The sequence below is a fragment of the Pseudophryne corroboree genome, chromosome 3 (assembly GCF_028390025.1).
Source record: "Pseudophryne corroboree isolate aPseCor3 chromosome 3, aPseCor3.hap2, whole genome shotgun sequence".
Lineage (NCBI taxonomy): Eukaryota > Metazoa > Chordata > Amphibia > Anura > Myobatrachidae > Pseudophryne > Pseudophryne corroboree.
Genome location: NC_086446.1, coordinates 452,668,414 through 452,689,153, shown reverse-complemented (window position 1 = coordinate 452,689,153; position 20,740 = coordinate 452,668,414). Strand labels below are relative to the sequence as shown.

The 20,740-nt window shown below is 49.7% G+C and overlaps 1 protein-coding gene across 1 annotated transcript in view; it reads right to left on the bottom strand.

The window, feature by feature from the left end:
- Positions 1 to 20,075, bottom strand: part of WBP2 (WW domain binding protein 2) — a 116,429-nt gene extending 96,354 nt beyond the window's left edge. Inside the window, exon 1 of the mRNA XM_063960574.1 lies at positions 19,889 to 20,075. The gene's annotated coding sequence lies outside the window, so the exon portion shown is untranslated. The remainder of the gene's footprint in view (positions 1 to 19,888) is intronic.
- Between the last annotated feature and the right edge of the window lie 665 nt (positions 20,076 to 20,740).

Genomic DNA, 20,740 nt, shown 5'->3' with positions numbered 1-20,740 from the left:
TGTCAATTTTCTTCCAGAAAGAATTGGCTTCAGTTCCTGAAGTCCAGAAGTTTGTCAAGGGAGTATTGCATATACAACCCCCTTTTTGTGCCTCCAGTGGCACTGTGGGATCTCAACGTAGTTCTGGGATTCCTCAAATCACATTTTAAACCGCTCAAATCTGTGGATTTGAAATATCTCACATGAAAAGTGACCATGCTGTTGGCCCTGGCCTCGGCCAGGCGAGTGTCAGAATTGGCGGCTTTGTCTCACAAAAGCCATATCTGATTGTCCATTCGGACAGGGCAGAGCTGCGGACTCGTCCCCAGTTTTCTTCCTAAGGTGGTGTCAGCGTTTCACCTGAACCAGCTTATTGTGGTACCTGCGGCTACTAGGGACTTGGAGGACTCCAAGTTGCTAGATGTTGTCAGGGCCCTGAAAATATAGGTTTCCAGGACGGCTGGAGTCAGGAAAACTGACTTGCTGTTATCCTGTATGCACCCAACAAACTGGGTGCTCTTGCTTCTAAGCAGACGATTGCTCGTTGGATTTGTAGCACATTTCAACTTGCACATTCTGTGGCAGGCCTGCCACAGCCTAAATCTGTCAAGGCCCATTCCACAAGGAAGGTGGGCTCATCCTGGGCGGCTGCCCGAGGGGTCTCGGCATTACAACTCTGCCGAGCAGCTACGTGGTCGGGGGAGAACACGTTTGTAAAATTCTACAAATTTGATACCCTGGCTAAAGAGGACCTGGAGTTCTCTCATTCGGTGCTGCAGAGTCATCCGCACTCTCCCGCCCGTTTGGGAGCTTTGGTATAATCCCCATGGTCCTGACGGAGTCCCCAGCATCCACTAGGACGTCAGAGAAAATAAGATTTTACTTACCGATAAATCTATTTCTCGTAGTCCGTAGTGGATGCTGGGCGCCCATCCCAAGTGCGGATTGTCTGCAATACTTGTACATAGTTATTGTTACAAAAAAATCGGGTTGTTATTGTTGTGAGCCGTCTGTTCAGAGGCTCCTACGTTTGTCATACTGTTAACTGGGTTCAGATCACAAGTTGTACGGTGTGATTGGTGTGGCTGGTATGAGTCTTACCCGGGATTCAAAATCCTTCCTTATTGTGTACGCTCGTCCGGGCACAGTATCCTAACTGAGGCTTGGAGGAGGGTCATAGGGGGAGGAGCCAGTGCACACCACCTGATCCTAAAGCTTTATTTTTGTGCCCTGTCTCCTGCGGAGCCGCTAATCCCCATGGTCCTGACGGAGTCCCCAGCATCCACTACGGACTACGAGAAATAGATTTATCGGTAAGTAAAATCTTATTTTTCATTTTTACAGGTGCCGGCCCTATTGGATTCTACTGGACAAGTGGACGTGACCGGCGTGGGATGTAGGTAAGTAATCTCTCTCTCATTTTTACAGGAACCACCTATTGGATCCTACATGGACAAGTGGACGTGATCGGCGTGGGATGTAGGTAAGTATGTGTGAGTGTGTAAGTGTGTTTTAATAAATTTTTACTTTCACGGTGTGTGTGTTATGTTTTTATTTGGGTATTTCTCTGACATCCTAGTGGATGCTGGGAACTCCGTAAGGACCATGGGGAATAGCGGCTCCGCAGGAGACTGGGCACATCTAAAGAAAGCTTTAGGACTATCTGGTGTGCACTGGCTCCTCCCCCTATGACCCTCCTCCAAGCCTCAGTTAGATTTTTGTGCCCGACCGAGCAGGGTGCAATCTAGGGGGCTCTCCTGAGCTTCTTAGATAAAAGTTAGTTTTAGGTTTTTTATTTTCAGTGAGACCTGTTGGCAACAGGCTCACTGCATCGAGGGACTAAGGGGAGAAGAAGCGAACCTGCCTGCTTGCAGCCAGCTTGGGCTTCTTAGGCTACTGGACACCATTAGCTCCAGAGGGATCGAACACAGGCCCAGCCTCGGAGTCCAGTCCCAGAGCCGCGCCGCCGGCCCCCTTACAGAGCCAGAAGCAAGAAGAGGTCCGGAAAATCGGCGACAGAAGACATCAGTCTTCACCAAGGTAGCGCACAGCACTGCAGCTGTGCGCCATTGCTCCTCATGCACACCACACACTCCGGTCACTGATGGGTGCAGGGCGCTGGGGGGGGGCGCCCTGAGCAGCAATATAAACACCTTGGCTGGCAAAAATACATCACATATAACCCCCAGGGCTATATGGATGTATATTAACCCCTGCCAGATTCCAGAAAAAAGCGGGAGAAAAGTCCGCCGAGAAGGGGGCGGAGCCTATCTCCTCAGCACACTGGCGCCATTTTCCCTCACAGCTCCGTTGGAGGGAAGCTCCCTGGCTCTACCCTGCAGTTAATACACTACAGAAAGGGTTAAAAAGAGAGGGGGGGCACAATTTAGGCGCAGTATACAAATATATGCAGCTATAAGGGAAAACACTTTTTTATAGGTGCTATCCCTGTGATATATAGCGCCCTGGTGTGTGCTGGCATACTCTCCCTCTGTCTCCCCAAAGGGCTTTGTGGGGTCCTGTCCTCTATCAGAGCATTCCCTGTGTGTGTGCTGTGTGTCGGTATGGCTGTGTCGACAGGTATGTGGAGGATAATGAGGTGGAGGCGGAGCGAATGCCTGTAAATATGTTGTCACCCCCTGCGGGGTCGACACTGGGGTGGTTGAACTTATGGAAGGATTACGTGAAAGTGTCAACTCCTTACATAAAAGGTCGACGACACGGAACAGCCGGCTACTCAGCTTGTGCCTGTTCCAGCGTCTCAAATGTCATGGGGGGCTTTAAAATCGCCCGCTACCTCAGATAACAGACACAAATGTCGACACGGATACTGACTCCAGTGTCGACATCGATGAGACTGGTGTACCCTCCAAATAGGTCCACCCGTTACAGGATTGAGGCAATGAAAAATGTATTACACATTTATGATTATACCCCAGGTACCACATAAAAGGGTATTGTGTTTGGTGAGAGAAAACTATTAGTAGTTTTTCCTGCATCTGAGAAATTAAATGAGGTGTGTGAGGAAGAGTGGTCTTCCCCCGGTAAGAAATTGATAATTTCTACAACGGTTATTGGCAGCGTACCCTTTCCCGCCAGAGGATAGGTCACGCGGGGAAACACCCCATAGGGTAGATACAGCGCTTACACGCTTATCAGAAAAGGTGGCACTACCGTCTCCGGATACGGCCGCCCTGAAGGAACCTGCTGATAGAAAGCAGGAGGTTACCCTATAAGATATGGTCACACACTAGGGCATTATATTGCGACCAGCCGTTGCTTCGGCATGGATGTGCAGTGCTCCCGCTGCGTGGTCAGATTCCCTGTCGGAAAATAACTATGGATAGGGACAATATTTTGCTGAAAATAGAGCATATAAAAGACGTGGTCTTATACATGCGTGATGCACAGAGGGATATTTGCCGTCTGGCATCAAAAATAAGCGCTAGGTCCATTGCCGCCAGACGGGGGTTATGGACTTGACAATGGTCAGGCGATGCCGACTCGAATCGGCACATGGAAGTTGCCCTATAAGGGGGTAAAACTGTTTGGGGATAGTTTTTCAGACCTCGTTTCCACAGCTACTGCTGGGAAATCGATTTTTTCTCTGACGTCCTAGTGGATGCTGGGGACTCCGAAAGGACCATGGGGAATAGCGGCTCCGCAGGAGACTGGGCACAAAAGTAAAAGCTTTAGGACTACCTGGTGTGCACTGGCTCCTCCCCCTATGACCCTCCTCCAAGCCTCAGTTAGATTTTTGTGCCCGAACGAGAAGGGTGCATACTAAGGGGCTCTCCTGAGCTGCTTAGAGTAAAAGTTTAAAGTAGGTTTTTTATTTTCAGTGAGACCTGCTGGCAACAGGCTCACTGCACCGAGGGACTAAGGGGAGAAGAAGCGAACTCACCTGCGTGCAGAGTGGATTGGGCTTCTTAGGCTACTGGACATTAGCTCCAGAGGGACGATCACAGGCCCAGCCATGGATGGGTCCCAGAGCCGCGCCGCCGGCCCCCTTACAGAGCCAGAAGACTGAAGAGGTCCTGAGACGCAATAAAAACACCTTATTTGGCAAAAAATACATCACATATAGCTCCTGGGCTATATGGATGCATTTAACCCCTGCCAATTTTTCCTTAAAAAAGCGGGGGAAAGGCCGCCGAGAAGGGGGCGGAGCCTATCTCCTCAGCACACTGGCGCCATTTTTTCCTCACAGCTCCGTTGGAGGAAGGCTCCCTGACTCTCCCCTGCAGTCCTGCACTACAGAAACAGGGTAAAACAAGAGAGGGGGGGCACTAATTTGGCAGATAAATATATACAGCAGCTATATCAGGGAAAAACACTTATATAAGGTTATCCCTATATATATATATATAGCGCTCTGGTGTGTGCTGGCAAACTCTCCCTCTGTCTCCCCAAAGGGCTAGTAGGATCCTGTCCTCTATCAGAGCATTCCCTGTGTGTGTGCTGTGTGTCGGTACGTTGTGTCGACATGTATGAGGAGGAAAATGGTGTGGAGGCGGAGCAATTGCCTGTGTTAGTGATGTCACCCCCTAAGGAGTCGACACCTGACTGGATGGTCTTATGGAAAGAATTACGTGATAGTGTCAGCACTTTACAAAAGACTGTTGACGACATGAGACAGCCGGCAAATCAGTTAATACCTGTACAGGCGTCTCAAACACCGTCAGGGGCTCTAAAGCGCCCGTTACCTCAGGTGGTCGACACGGACACTGACTCCAGTGTCGACGGTGAGGAAACAAACGTATTTTCCAGTAGGGCCACACGTTACATGATCACGGCAATGAAGGAGGTTTTGAACATTTCTGATACTACAAGTACCACAAAAAAGGGTATTATGTGGGGTGTGAAAAAACTACCCGTAGTTTTTCCGGAATCAGATGAATTAAATGAGGTGTGTGATGAAACGTGGGTTTCCCCCGATAAAAAACTGCTAATTTCTAAAAAATTATTGGCATTATACCCTTTCCCGCCAGAGGTTAGGGCGCGTTGGGAAACACCCCCTAGGGTAGATAAGGCGCTCACACGCTTATCAAAACAAGTGGCGTTACCGTCTCCTGATACGGCCGCCCTCAAGGAACCAGCTGATAGGAAGCTGGAAAATATCCTAAAAAGTATATACACACATACTGGTATTATACTGCGACCAGCAATCGCCTCAGCCTGGATGTGCAGTGCTGGGGTGGCTTGGTCGGATTCCCTGACTGAAAATATTGATACCCTGGACAGGGACAATATATTATTGACTATAGAGCATTTAAAGGATGCATTTCTATATATGCGAGATGCACAGAGGGATATTTGCACTCTGGCATCAAGAGTAAGTGCGATGTCCATTTCTGCCAGAAGAGGGTTATGGACGCGACAGTGGTCAGGTGATGCGGATTCCAAACGGCATATGGAAGTATTGCCGTATAAAGGGGAGGAGTTATTTGGGGTCGGTCTATCGGACCTGGTGGCTACGGCAACGGCTGGGAAATCCACCTTTTTACCCTAGGTCACCTCTCAGCAGAAAAAGATACCGTCTTTTCAGGCTCAGTCCTTTCATCCCCATAAGGGCAAGCGGGCAAAAGGCCACTCATATCTGCCCCGGGGCAGAGGAAGGGGAAAAAGACTGCAGCAGACAGCCTCTTCCCACGAACAGAAGCCCTCCCCCGCTTCTGCCAAGTCCTCAGCACGGTGGGGGCCCGTCTCAAGAATTTCAGCGCGCAGTGGGCTCACTCGCAAGTGGACCCCTGGATCCTGCAGGTAGTATCTCAGGGGTACAAATTGGAATTCGAGACGTCTCCCCCTCGCCGGTTCCTGAAGTCTGCTTTACCAACGTCTCCCCCCGACAGGGAGGCGGTATTGGAAGCCATTCACAAGCTGTATTCCCAGCAGGTGATAATCAAGGTACCCCTCCTACAACAGGGAAAGGGGTATTATTCCACGCTGTTTGTGGTACCGAAGCCGGACGGCTCGGTGAGACCTATTTTAAATCTGAAATCCTTGAACACTTACATAAAAAGGTTCAAGTTCAAGATGGAGTCACTCAGAGCAGTGATAGCGAACCTGGAAGAAGGGGACTATATGGTGTCTCTGGACATCAAGGATGCTTACCTCCATGTCCCAATTTGCCCTTCTCACCAAGGGTACCTCAGGTTTGTGGTACAGAACTGTCACTATCAGTTTCAGATGCTGCCGTTTGGATTGTCCACGGCACCCCGGGTCTTTACCAAGGTAATGGCCGAAATGATGATTCTTCTTCGAAGAAAAGGCGTCTTAATTATCCCTTACTTGGACGATCTCCTGATAAGGGCAAGGTCCAGAGAACAGTTAGAGGTCGGAGTAGCACTATCTCAAGTAGTACTACGACAGCACGGATGGATTCTAAATATTCCAAAATCGCAGCTGATTCCGACGACACGTCTGCTGTTCCTAGGGATGATTCTGGACACAGTACAGAAAAAGGTGTTTCTCCCGGAGGAGAAAGCCAGGGAGTTATCCGACCTAGTCAGGAACCTCCTAAGACCAGGCCAAGTGTCAGTGCATCAATGCACAAGGGTCCTGGGAAAGATGGTGGCTTCTTACGAAGCGATTCCATTCGGCAGATTCCACGCAAGAACTTTTCAGTGGGATCTGCTGGACAAATGGTCCGGATCGCATCTTCAAATGCATCAGCGGATAACCCTGTCTCCAAGGACAAGGGTGTCTCTCCTGTGGTGGTTACAGAGTGCTCATCTCCTAGAGGGCCGCAGATTCGGCATTCAGGATTGGGTCCTGGTGACCACGGATGCCAGCCTGAGAGGCTGGGGAGCAGTCACACAGGGAAGAAATTTCCAGGGCTTGTGGTCAAGCATGGAAACGTCACTTCACATAAATATCCTGGAACTAAGGGCCATTTACAATGCCCTAAGTCAGGCAAGGCCTCTGCTTCAGGGTCAGCCGGTGTTGATCCAGTCGGACAACATCACGGCAGTCGCCCACGTAAACAGACAGGGCGGCACAAGAAGCAGGAGGGCAATGACGGAAGTTGCAAGGATTCTTCGCTGGGCGGAAAATCATGTGATAGCACTGTCAGCAGTGTTCATTCCGGGAGTGGACAACTGGGAAGCAGACTTCCTCAGCAGACACGATCTCCACCCGGGGGAGTGGGGACTTCACCCAGAAGTCTTCCACATGATTGTGAACCGTTGGGAAAAACCAAAGGTGGACATGATGGCGTCCCGCCTCAACAAAAAACTGGACAGATATTGCGCCAGGTCAAGGGATCCTCAGGCAATAGCTGTGGACGCTCTGGTAACACCGTGGGTGTACCAGTCAGTGTATGTGTTCCCTCCTCTGCCTCTCATACCCAAGGTACTGAGAATCATAAGAAGGAGAGGAGTAAAGACTATACTCGTGGCTCCGGATTGGCCAAGAAGGACTTGGTACCCGGAACTTCAAGAGATGCTCACGGAAGACCCGTGGCCTCTACCTCTAAGAAAGGACCTGCTCCAGCAGGGACCATGTCTGTTCCAAGACTTACCGCGGCTGCGTTTGACGGCATGGCGGTTGAACGCCGGTTCCTGAAGGAAAAAGGCATTCCGGATGAAGTCATCCCTACCCTGATCAAAGCCAGGAAGGATGTAACTGTGCAACATTATCACCGTATTTGGCGTAAATATGTTGCGTGGTGTGAGGCCAGGAAGGCCCCTACAGAGGAATTTCAACTGGGTCGTTTCCTGCATTTCCTGCAAACAGGACTGTCTATGGGCCTAAAATTAGGGTCCATTAAGGTTCAAATTTCGGCCCTGTCAATATTCTTCCAAAAAGAACTAGCTTCAGTTCCTGAAGTTCAGACGTTTGTCAAGGGGGTACTGCATATACAGCCTCCTTTTGTGCCTCCAGTGGCACCTTGGGATCTCAATGTAGTTTTGGGATTCCTAAAATCACATTGGTTTGAACCACTCACCACTGTGGACTTAAAATATCTCACATGGAAAGTGGTAATGCTGTTAGCCCTGGCTTCAGCCAGGCGTGTATCAGAATTGGCGGCTTTATCCTATAAAAGCCCTTACCTAATTTTTCATACGGATAGGGTAGAATTGAGGACTCGTCCTCAATTTCTCCCTAAGGTGGTTTCAGCATTTCACTTAAACCAGCCTATTGTGGTGCCTGCGGCTACTAGGGACTTGGAGGATTCCAAGTTGCTGGACGTAGTCAGGGCCCTGAAAATATATGTTTCCAGGACGGCTGGAGTCAGAAAATCTGACTCGCTGTTTATTCTGTATGCACCCAACAAGCTGGGTGCTCCTGCTTCTAAGCAGACGATTGCTCGTTGGATTTGTAGTACAATTCAGCTTGCACATTCTGTGGCAGGCCTGCCACAGCCAAAATCTGTAAAAGCCCATTCCACACGGAAAGTGGGCTCATCTTGGGCGGCTGCCCGAGGGGTCTCGGCTTTACAACTTTGCCGAGCAGCTACTTGGTCAGGGGCAAACACGTTTGCTAAATTCTACAAATTTGATACCCTGGCTGAGGAGGACCTGGAGTTCTCTCATTCGGTGCTGCAGAGTCATCCGCACTCTCCCGCCCGTTTGGGAGCTTTGGTATAATCCCCATGGTCCTTTCGGAGTCCCCAGCATCCACTAGGACGTCAGAGAAAATAAGAATTTACTTACCGATAATTCTATTTCTCATAGTCCGTAGTGGATGCTGGGCGCCCATCCCAAGTGCGGATTGTCTGCAATACTTGTACATAGTTATTGTTACAAAAATCGGGTTATTATTGTTGTGAGCCATCTTTTCAGAGGCTCCTCTGTTATCATGCTGTTAACTGGGTTCAAATCACAAGTTGTACGGTGTGATTGGTGTGGCTGGTATGAGTCTTACCCGGGATTCAAAATCCTTCCTTATTGTGTACGCTCGTCCGGGCACAGTATCCTAACTGAGGCTTGGAGGAGGGTCATAGGGGGAGGAGCCAGTGCACACCAGGTAGTCCTAAAGCTTTTACTTTTGTGCCCAGTCTCCTGCGGAGCCGCTATTCCCCATGGTCCTTTCGGAGTCCCCAGCATCCACTACGGACTATGAGAAATAGAATTATCGGTAAGTAAATTCTTATTTTTGCCACAGGCTACCCCACAACAAAAGAAAGCACCGTATCATCAAGTACAGTCCTTTCGGCCCCAGAAAAGCAAGAGGGCTAGAGGCTCATCCTTTCTGCCGAGAGGCAAGGGTAGAGGAAAAAGCTGCAACACACAGCTAGTTCCCAAGAGCAGAAGTCCTCCCTGCGTCCGGTAGGTCCACAGCATGGTGCTGGGGCTGCTCAGGCGGACCCGGGTACGGTGGGGGCCCGTCTCAGATATTTCAGCGGACAGTGGGCTCTCTTACATGGATCCCTGGGTCCTTCAAGCAGGATCTCAGGGGTACAGGCTGGAGTTCGAGACGTTCTTCCCCCCGCCGTTTCCTAAAATCTGCCTTACCGGCACCTCCCTCTGACAGGGAGACGGTGTTGGTGGATATTCAACACTATAATCACAACAAGTGATTGTCAAGGTACCCCTCCTTCAGCAAGGAAGGGGTTACTATTCCACAGTGGTTGTGGTACCGAAACGGTTCGGTGAGACCCATCTTGAAATGAAAATACTTGAACTTTTATATCAGAAGATTCAAGTTCAAGATGGAATCGCTCAGGGCGGTTATTACGAGCCTGGACGAGGGGGATTACAGGGTCTCCCTGGACATCAAGGATGCGTACCTGCATGTCCCCATTTACCCCCCTCACCAGGAGTACCTCAGATATGTGGTACAGGACTGTCACTATCAGTTCCAGACGCGGCCGTTGGAGTTGTCCACGGCACCGAAGGTCTTTACCTAGGTAATGGCCGAAGTGACGATACTCCTTCGCAAGAAGGAAGTTTTTATTATCCCGTACTTGGACGATCTCCTGATAAAGGCGAGGTCCAAAGAACAGTTGGTAGTGGGGGTAGCAGAAGTGCTACAACAGCACGACTGGATTCTCAATATTCCAAAGTCACAGCTGGTCCCGACGACACGTCTTCTGTTCCTGGGAAGGTTTCTGAACGCAGACCAGAAATGAGTGTTTCTTCCAGTGGAAAAAGCCGAGGAGTTGTCATCTCTAGTCAGAGACATCCTAAAACCAGGACAGGTGTCGGTACATCAATGCACACGAGTCCTGGGAAGAATGGTAGCTTCGTACGAAGCATAATTCCATTCGGAAGACTCCACGCAAGGACGTTCCAGTGGGACCTGTGGGACTAATGGTCCGGGTCCCATCTACAGATACAACAGCGGATAACCCTGTCAGCAAGAAACAGGGTGTCGCTGCTGTGGTGGCTGCAGAGGGCTCATCTACTAGAGGGCCGCAGATTCGGAATACAGGACTGGGTCCTGGTGACCACAGATGCCAGCCTTCCGGGCTGGGGTGCAGTCACACAGGGAAGAAATTTTCCAAGGAGATTTCGCTTCACATAAATATTCTGCAGCTAAGGGCCATTTACAATGCCCTAAGCCAAGCAAGGCCCCTGCTTCAGAACCAGCCGGTACTGATCCAATCAGACGACATCACGGCGGTCGCCCATGTAAACAGACAGGGCGGCACAAGAAGCAGGATGGCGATGGCAGAAGCCACAAGGATTCTCCGATGGGCGACCTACACCCAGGAGAATGGGGACTTCATCCAGATGTTTTCCAAATGCGGGTAAACCGTTGGGAATGACCACGGGTGGACATGATGGCGTCCCGCCTCAACAAGAAGTTGAAAAGATATTGCGCCAGGTCAAGGGACCCTCAGGCGATCGCTGGGGACGCTCTAGTGACACCGTGGGTGTACCAGTCGGTTTATGTGTCTCCTCCTCTACCTCTCATACCCAAGGTACTGAGAATAATAAGAAGGCGAGGAGTGAAAACCATACTCGGGGTTCCGGATTGGCCATGAAGAGCTTGGTACCCGGAACTTCAAGAGATGCTGGCAGAGGACCCTTGGCCTCTGCCGCTCAGACAAGACCTGCTGCAGCAGGGACCCTGTCTGTTCCAAGACTTACCGCGGCTGCGTTTGACGGCATGGCGGTAGAACACCGGATCCTAAAGGAAAAGGGTATTCCGAAGGAAGTCATCCCTACCCGGATCATAGCCAGGAAGGATGTCACCGCAAGACATTATCGCCGCGTTTGGCGAAAATTTGTTGCTTGGTGGGAGGCCATGAAGGCCCCGACGGAGGAATTTCAACTATGTCGATTCCTGCACTTCCTGCAAGCAGGGGTGACGTTTGGGCCTCAAATTGGGGTCCATCAAGGTCCAGATTTCGGCTCTGTCGATTTTCTTCCAGAAAGAACTGGCTTCACTGCCTGAAGTTCAGACTTTGGTTAAAGGAGTACTACATATTCAGCCTCCTTTTGTGCCTCCTGTGGCACTTTTTGGATATCAACGTGGTGTTGGATTTCCTAAAGTCGCATTGGTTGAGCCACTTAAAACCATGGAGCTAAAGTATCTCGCGTGGAAAGTGGTCATGCTGTTGGCCTTGGCCGGGCGTGTGTCAGAATTGGCGGTTTTGTCATGTAAAAGGCCTTATCTGATTTTCTATATGGATAGGGCAGAGTTGAGGACTCGTCCTCAGTTTCTCCCGAAGGTGGTCTCAGGTTTTCACTTGAAACAACCTATTGTGGTGCCTGCGGCTACTGGGGACTTGGAGGATTCCAAGTTGCTGGACGTAGTCAGGGGCCTGAAAATTTTATTTTTCCAGGACGGCTGGAGTCAGGAAAACTGACTCGCTGTTTATCCTGATGGCACCCAACAAGCTGGGTGCTCCTGCTTCTAAGAAGTCTATTGCGCGCTGGATTTGTAGCACTATTCAGCTGGCGCATTCTGCGGTAGGATTACCGCAGCCTAAATCAATAAAAGCCCATTCCACAAGGACGGTGGGCTCATCTTGGGCGGCTGCCCGAGGGGTCTCGGCTTTACAACTTGCCGAGCAGCTACTTGGTCAGGGGCAAACACGTTTGCAAAATTCTACGAGTTTGATACCCTGGCTGAGGAGGACCTGGAGTTCTCTCATTCGGTGCTGCAGAGTCATCCGCACTCTCCCGCCCGTTTGGGAGCTTTGGTATAATCCCCATGGTCCTTACGGAGTTCCCAGCATCCACTAGGACGTCAGAGAAAATAAGAATTTACTTACCGATAATTCTATTTCTCGTAGTCCGTAGTGGATGCTGGGCGCCCATCCCAAGTGCGGATTGTCTGCAATACTTGTACATAGTTATTGTTAACTAATCGGGTTCTTGTTGTGAGCCATCTATTCAGAGGCTCCTCTGTTATCATGCTGTTAACTGGGTTTCATATCACAAGTTGTACGGTGTGATTGGTGTGGCTGGTATGAGTCTTACCCGGGATTCAAAATCCTTCCTTATTGTGTACGCTCGTCCGGGCGCAGTATCCTAACTGAGGCTTGGAGGAGGGTCATAGGGGGAGGAGCCAGTGCACACCAGATAGTCCTAAAGCTTTCTTTAGATGTGCCCAGTCTCCTGCGGAGCCGCTATTCCCTTACGGAGTTCCCAGCATCCACTACGGACTACAAGAAATAGAATTATCGGTAAGTAAATTCTTATTTTTTGTTGTTGTAGAACTACAGGTACCAGCGGGCCCGTTATTTCCCTACATGCTGGTACTTGAGGTTCTCCAAGCACCAGCAAGCGGGGGAGGCTTGCTGGGCATTGTAGTTCCACAACTAAAAACAATATTCTTTTTTATACACACTTATGGCTATCAGCCCGGCACCCACCGCCCAGGGTTGCTGGGGACAGCCTCGGGCTTCACCCCTGGCCCTTGGGTGCCTGGAGGAGGGGGACCTCTTGATTTAAGGGGTCCCCACTCCTCCAGGGAACCCCGGCCAGTGGTGACTAGTTGGGGGGGTAATGCCACGGCCGCAGGGACCTACATAAATGTGTCCCCCGGATGTGGCATTATGTCCCTGGCTAGTGGAGCCCGATGCTAGTTTTAAAAATACGGGGGACCCCTACATCTTTTGTCCCCCGTATTTTTGGAACTAGGACCGGTCTAAGAGCCCGGTGCTGGTTGTCTAAATACGGGGAACCCCTGTCCAAATTTTTCCCAGTATTTAAACAACCAGGACCGGCTCAAAGAGCCCGAGGCTGGTTATACTTAGGAAGGGGGACCTCACGCATTTTTTTTTTTTATTTCTCTAACGTCCTAAGTGGATGCTGGGGACTCCGTCAGGACCATGGGGAATAGCGGCTCCGCAGGAGACAGGGCACAAAAAGTAAGCTTTTATGATCACATGGTGTGTACTGGCTCCTCCCCCTATGACCCTCCTCCAAGCCTCAGTTAGGTTTTTGTGCCCGTCCGAGCAGGGTGCAATCTAGGTGGCTCTCCTAAAGAGCTGCTTAGAAAAAGTTTTTTAGGTTTTTTATTTTCAGTGAGTCCTGCTGGCAACAGGCTCACTGCATCGAGGGACTTAGGGGAGAGAAGTTCAACTCACCTGCGTGCAGGATGGATTGGATTCTTAGGCTACTGGACACCATTAGCTCCAGAGGGAGTCGGAACACAGGTCTCACCCTGGGGTTCGTCCCGGAGCCGCGCCGCCGACCCCCCTTACAGATGCTGAAGATTGAAGGTCCGGAAACAGGCGGCAGAAGGCTCTTCAGTCTTCATGAAGGTAGCGCACAGCACTGCAGCTGTGCGCCATCGTTGTCACACACTTCACACCAGACGGTCACGGAGGGTGCAGGGCGCTGCTGGGGGCGCCCTGGGCAGCAATATATAATACCTTTTATGGCAAAAGAATACATCACATATAGCCATTAAGGCTATATGTATGTATTTAACCCATGCCAAATGTCTAAAACTCCGGGAGAAAAGCCCGCCGGAATAGGGGGCGGGGCTTATTCTCCTCAGCACACAGCGCCATTTTCCTGCTCAGCTCCGCTGTGAGGAAGGCTCCCAGGACTCTCCCCTGCACTGCACTACAGAAACAGGGTAAAACAGAGAGGGGGGGCATATTGTGGCGATATTTTTATATATTTAAGCGGCTATAAGGAACAACAATTATATAGGGTTGTTCCCATATATATTATAGCGCTTGGGTGTGTGCTGGCAAACTCTCCCTCTGTCTCCCCAAAGGGCTAGTGGGGTCCTGTCTTCGATAAGAGCATTCCCTGTGTGTCTGCTGTGTGTCGGTACGTGTGTGTCGACATGTATGAGGACGATGTTGGCGTGGAGGCAGAGCAATTGCCGATAATGGTGATGTCACCCCCCAGGGAGTCGACACCGGAATGGATGGCTTTGTTTATGGAATTACGTGATAATGTCAGCACATTACAAAAATCAGTTGACGACATGAGACGGCCGGCAAACCAGTTAGTACCTGCCCAGGCGTCTCAGACACCGTCAGGGGCTGTAAAGCGCCCTTTACCTCAGTCGGTCGACACAGACCCAGACACAGACACTGAATCTAGTGTCGACGGTGATGAAACAAACGTATTTTCAAGTAGGGCCACACGTTATATGATCACGGCAATGAAGGAGGCTTTGCATATCTCTGATACTACAAGTACCACAAAAAGGGGTATTATGTGGGGGGTGAAAAAACTACCTGTAGTTTTTCCTGAATCAGAGGAATTAAATGATGTATGTGATGAAGCGTGGGTTAACCCAGATAGAAAAATGCTAATTTCAAAAAAGTTATTAGCATTATACCCTTTCCCGCCAGAGGTTAGGGCGCGCTGGGAAACACCCCCTAGGGTGGATAAGGCGCTCACACGCTTATCAAAACAAGTGGCGTTACCGTCTCCTGATACGGCCGCCCTCAAGGATCCAGCTGATAGGAGGCTGGAAACTACCCTGAAAAGTATATACACTCATACTGGTGTTATACTGCGACCAGCCATCGCCTCAGCCTGGATGTGCAGTGCTGGGGTCGTCTGGTTGGATTCCCTGACTGAAAATATTGATACCCTGGATAGGGACAGTATTTTATTGACTATAGAGCAATTAAAGGATGCTTTCCTTTATATGCGAGATGCGCAGAGAGATATTTGCACTCTGGCATCGAGAGTAAATGCGATGTCCATATCTGCCAGAAGGAGTTTATGGACGCGACAGTGGTCAGGTGATGCGGATTCCAAACGACATATGGAAGTATTGCCGTATAAAGGGGAGGAATTATTTGGCGTCGGTCTATCGGATCTGGTGGCTACGGCAACTGCCGGAAAATCCACTTTTTTACCTCAGACCCCCTCCCAACAGAAAAAGACACCGTCTTTTCAGCCGCAGTCCTTTCGTTCCTATAAGAACAAGCGGACAAAAGGACAGTCATATCTGCCTCGGGGCAGAGGAAGGGGTAAGAGAGGGCAGCAAGCAGCCCCTGCCCAGGAACAGAAGCCCTCCCAGGGTTCTGCAAAGCCCTCAGCATGACGCTGGGGCCTTACAAGCGGACTCAGGAACGGTGGGGGGTCGACTCAAGAATTTCAGCGCACAGTGGGCTTGCTCACAGGTGGACCCCTGGATTCTACAGGTAGTATCTCAGGGTTACAGATTGGAATTCGAGAAGTCTCCCCCTCGCCGGTTCCTAAAGTCTGCTTTGCCAACGTCTCCCTCAGACAGGGCGACGGTATTGGAAGCCATTCACAAGCTGTTTGCTCAGCAGGTGATAGTCAAGGTACCCCTCCTACAACAGGGAAAGGGGTATTACTCCACGCTATTTGTGGTACCGAAGCCGGACGGCTCGGTAAGACCTATTCTAAATCTCAAATCTTTGAACCTGTACATACAAAAATTCAAGTTCAAGATGGAGTCACTCAGAGCAGTGATAGCGAATCTGGAAGAAGGGGACTTTATGGTGTCCCTGGACATAAAGGACGCTTACCTGCATGTCCCAATTTGCCCTTCACATCAAGGGTACCTCAGGTTCGTGGTGCAAAACTGTCATTATCAGTTTCAGACGCTGCCGTTTGGATTGTCCACGGCACCTCGGGTCTTTACCAAGGTAATGGCCGAAATGATGATCCTTCTACGAAGAAGAGGCGTATTAATTATCCCTTACTTGGACGATCTCCTGATAAGGGCAAGATCCAGAGAACAGCTGGAAGACGGAGTAGCACTAACCCAACTAGTGCTGCAACAACACGGGTGGATTCTGAATTTTCCAAAATCTCAGTTGACCCCGACGACACGTCTGCTGTTCCTGGGAATGATTCTGGACACGGTTCAGAAAAAGGTGTTTCTTCCGGAGGAGAAAGCCAGGGAGCTATCCGAACTTGTCAGGAACCTCCTAAAACCAGGGACAGTGTCTGTGCATCAATGCACAAGAGTCCTGGGAAAGATGGTGGCTTCTTACGAAGCAATTCCATTCGGCAGATTCCACGCACGAACTTTTCAGTGGGATCTGCTGGACAAATGGTCCGGATCGCATCTGCAGATGCATCAGCGGATAACCTTATCGCCACGGACAAGGGTGTCTCTTCTGTGGTGGTTGCAGAGTGCTCATCTGTTAGAGGGCCGCAGATTCGGCATACAGGACTGGGTCCTGGTGACCACGGATGCCAGTCTGAGAGGCTGGGGAGCGGTCACACAAGGAAGAAACTTCCAGGGAGTATGGTCAAGCCTGGAGATGTCTCTTCACATAAATATACTGGAGCTAAGAGCGATTTACAATGCTCTAAGTCTGGCAAAACCTCTGCTTCAGGGTCAGCCGGTGTTGATCCAGTCGGACAACATCACGGCAGTCGCCCACGTAAACAGACAGGGCGGCACAAGAAGCAGGACAGCAATGGCAGAAGCTGCAAGGATTCTTCGCTGGGCGGAAGATCATGTGATAGCACTGTCAGCAGTGTTCATTCCGGGAGTGGACAACTGGGAAGCAGACTTCCTCAGCAGACACGATCTACACCCGGGAGAGTGGGGACTTCATCCAGAAGTCTTCCACATGATTGTGAACCGTTGGGAAAAACCAATGGTGGATATGATGGCGTCCCGCCTCAACAAAAAACTGGACAGGTATTGCGCCAGGTCAAGAGATCCTCAGGCAATAGCTGTGGACGCTCTGGTAACACCGTGGGTGTTCCAGTCAGTGTATGTGTTCCCTACTCTGCCTCTCATACCAAAAGTACTGAGAATTATACGGCAAAAGGGAGTAAGAACGATACTAGTGGCTCCGGATTGGCCAAGAAGAACTTGGTACCCGGAACTTCAAGAGATGCTCACGGAGGATCCGTGGCCTCTACCTCTAAGACGGGACCTGCTTCAGCAGGGACCGTGTCTATTCCAAGACTTACCGCGGCTGCGTTTGACGGCATGGCGGTTGAACGCCGAATTCTAAAGGAAAAAGGCATTCCGGAAGAGGTCATTCCTACACTGGTAAAGGCCAGGAAGGAGGTGACTGCACAACATTATCACCGCATTTGGAGGAAATATGTTGCGTGGTGTGAGGCCAGGAAGGCCCCCACGGAGGAATTTCAACTGGGTCGATTCCTACATTTCCTGCAAACAGGATTGTCTATGGGCCTCAAATTGGGGTCCATTAAGGTTCAAATTTCGGCCCTGTCGATTTTCCTCCAGAAAGAATTGACTTCAGTTCCTGAAGTCCAGACTTTTGTAAAAGGAGTACTACATATACAGCCCCCGGTTGTGCCCCCAGTGGCACCGTGGGATCTTAACGTAGTCTTGGATTTTCTAAAATCCCATTGGTTTGAGCCGCTCAAATCGGTGGAGATGAAGTATCTTACATGGAAAGTAACCATGCTACTGGCCCTGGCTTCAGCCAGGAGAGTATCAGAATTGGCGGCTTTATCATATAAGAGCCCATATCTGATTTTCCATACGGACAGGGCAGAACTGCGGACGCGTCCTCATTTTCTGCCTAAGGTGGTGTCAGCGTTTCACCTGAACCAGCCTATTGTGGTGCCTGCGGCTACTAACGAGTTGGAGGATTCCAAGTTGTTGGACGTGGTCCGGGCATTGAAAATATATATTTCAAGAACGGCTGGAGTCAGAAAGTCTGACTCACTGCTTATATTGTATGCACCCAACAAGATGGGTGCTCCTGCTTCTAAGCAGACGATTGCTCGTTGGATTTGTAGCACAATTCAACTTGCACATTCTGTGGCAGGCTTGCCACAACCTAAATCTGTCAAGGCCCATTCCACAAGGAAAGTGGGCTCATCCTGGGCGGCTGCCCGGGGAGTCTCGGCATTACAACTCTGCCGAGCTGCTACTTGGTCAGGGGCAAACACGTTTGCAAAATTCTACAAATTTGATACCCTGGCTGAGGAGGACCTTGAGTTCTCTCATTCGGTGCTGCAGAGTCATCCGCACTCTCCCGCCCGTTTGGGAGCTTTGGTATAATCCCCATGGTCCTGACGGAGTCCCCAGCATCCACTTAGGACGTTAGAGAAAATAAGAATTTACTTACCGATAATTCTATTTCTCGTAGTCCGTAGTGGATGCTGGGCGCCCATCCCAAGTGCGGATTGTCTGCAATACTTGTACATAGTTATTGTTACAAAAAAATCGGGTTGTTATTTGTTGTGAGCCGTCTGTTCAGAGGCTCCTACGTTTGTCATACTGTTAACTGGGTTCAGATCACAAGTTATACGGTGTGATTGGTGTGGCTGGTATGAGTCTTACCCGGGGTTCAATATCCTTCCTTATTGTGTACGCTCGTCCGGGCACAGTACCTAACTGAGGCTTGGAGGAGGGTCATAGGGGGAGGAGCCAGTACACACCATGTGATCCTAAAAGCTTACTTTTTGTGCCCTGTCTCCTGCGGAGCCGCTATTCCCCATGGTCCTGACGGAGTCCCCAGCATCCACTACGGACTACGAGAAATAGAATTATCGGTAAGTAAATTCTTATTTTTTTAACCCATTCAGACCCTTCTCCATTAAGTTAATGGAAGCCCTGGACAACAAAATTGCATTCATGTCCTCCTCCCACTCCCTTCCCAAACACTAATTTTATTTTTTTTCTATAAAAATGTACAATATATCACAAGTATGATGAGCAGGCAGGCAGCGGGCATTGGCGGCATCGGATTGAGATGCAAATTAGTGGCGGAGGGCTGGGTCAGTTGATGGTGGGCGAGTTTGTAAGCCATTGGCGGTGGCAGCAGGCATCGGCTCAGAGGCAGTAGCAGGCATTGGCTCGGCGGCGGTAGGGGTCATCGGCAGGATTTGGCGGACATTATGGCTGTAGTGCCTCACCAGCCTCTGACCTCACCGCACGCCACTGGTAGAGGGAGACTGAAGAATGGAGCGCAGGATCTGCATAGATTGCACTGTACATGGTATAGGGCATGGAGACATGGAACAGAGCACATGGATGGGTGATGGTTAATGACTGTATGGAGCAGTGGCGGAACTAGCGAGCAGTGGGCCCAGGTGCAACAAAATGCTTTGGGCCCCACTCTCATCCCGTCCAAGTCCACCACCCTCCCCCCCAGGTAGATGCTAGAATCAAGTGGGCTAAGGGACCTTTTCCGTCTGGGGGAGGAGTCACAACACAAGGGGGAGGAGCAAGGCCAGCGGGATAGTTCCTCTACTATCCACGCCACCAACTATTACCTTTAGTAATCAGGTGGCGAGCGGAGCGGAGCGAGCCACCGAGCCCGTGAGAGTACTTTTCGGTTACCCTGTTCGCCCGTAGCTCCTCCCCCTGGTGACGTGTCTCCTCCCCTAGATACGTCAGAAGGTCCCTTCTCCCACTCCGAAATAGAATCAACCCTCCCCCCCAACTCCAAAATTAGAGATTCTTTGCATGCTCCTGTATTATATATATATATATATATATATATATATTACACATACACACACTATATGTATATATATATCGAAAGGAGAATGGAGGGCGCAGGTGTAAGTAAAAGGTTTACAATTCCATTTATTAAAAACAAATGCTCACATACATCTCAGTTTAAAATGGTGTGTTCCGTCCTTCACAGCAATCAAGCCCCGGAGCCGCTCTCTCCCACAACCGATCCTCCGTCTCTCTGTTAGGAATCACGGGCAGTCAGTCCTTCTTTCACCGGGAACAAGACCAGAGTATGACAATCTGTCACCAGCTCCACAGGCCACGCCCAACGCGTTTCGTCAATGGACTTCGTCAGGGGGTGTGGCTATGAACTATCTCACACTTCATTTATACCTCAAGAAACACCTGTACGTAATTATCCTATAAACCTGTGCAATCTACAAGGATTGGAAGCATTCTTGCTAACACATTCTATACACATATATAAATATCAGAATCATATGCTTTTAAGAGATTTATATACAGTGTAATCTCTCCAAAAAACTTTTACAAATATCTATTCATATACCATTATTTATAAAACCGCTACTATATATCAACATCATATCTCTACCTGGTAGCTCTCATATAATAACGAATTTAAAAAGGAATTTTAAAAAGACACAACAAATATAGGTACTCCAGATATCACATATTAGCGCAATACAACCTGAAAGAGAGTAAATGAAACGGTGACTGGCAACAGATACAACCTTCATAATAAATCATTTCAAGGGATAAATCCAGATAATAATACTTATTTTGATATGCTTAGGTTTAGCAAAGGCATTTATTATAAGTTAACCCCTTTAAGCCTGTATTCCAATATACCCGTAGGAGCTCAGCTCACAGTGGGGGCAAAGGGATCAATGATCCGACTACAATGCCGCACAAAGCGAGGTCCCTGTGGTACATCTAATGTAAAAAAGGGGTAATATCATAATTCTCGTTTAGTCCTAATGGACTA